General features: G+C 54.2%; 1 protein-coding gene across 2 annotated transcripts in view; it reads right to left on the bottom strand.

Annotated features, from left to right (window-relative positions):
* TCF4 (transcription factor 4) overlaps positions 1-452 on the bottom strand; it is a 382,697-nt gene that overhangs the window by 380,345 nt on the left and 1,900 nt on the right. The window lies entirely within an intron of this gene.

Genomic DNA, 452 nt, shown 5'->3' with positions numbered 1-452 from the left:
GGAAAAGGGAAAAAAAAAAAAAATTGCCGCTCCTCAGCGCATCATTTTATGCAACAGGAGGTAGAGCGAGAAATGAATGGATCACAGAGAAAAGAGAAACTACTCCGAACGATCCGGTCTCAACTTTCCCCCCCACCCTCCACCCCACCCCCTCACACACTCACACACACACTCGCACACACGCGCGCGCACACACACTCACACACACCACTCCCCTCTGCGTTTCAAAGTAGCTATAAAGAAATTAAAGATGAGCGTCTCTGGAGTGAAAACACGTCCAAAGGGGGAGGGGTGACAGGGTCGGCGAAAAGAACGGGGGGCGGGGGGGTGGCCCCGCGGTGGAGGGTCGGGGCTTGTAATTGTCCAGCGCCCTAATTTGTGAAAGAAAGGGTTGTAAAAATTAAAGTCAGGCCCTTGGCAAAGTCAGCGGTCCCTCCGAGCGGCAGCGCCGG

Source organism: Bison bison, unplaced genomic scaffold, assembly GCF_000754665.1.
Source record: "Bison bison bison isolate TAMUID 2011002044 unplaced genomic scaffold, Bison_UMD1.0 scf7180017864349, whole genome shotgun sequence".
Classification (NCBI taxonomy): domain Eukaryota; kingdom Metazoa; phylum Chordata; class Mammalia; order Artiodactyla; family Bovidae; genus Bison; species Bison bison.
The sequence above is the reverse complement of the archived record's forward strand: the minus strand, read 5'-3'. Positions and strand labels throughout refer to the sequence as shown.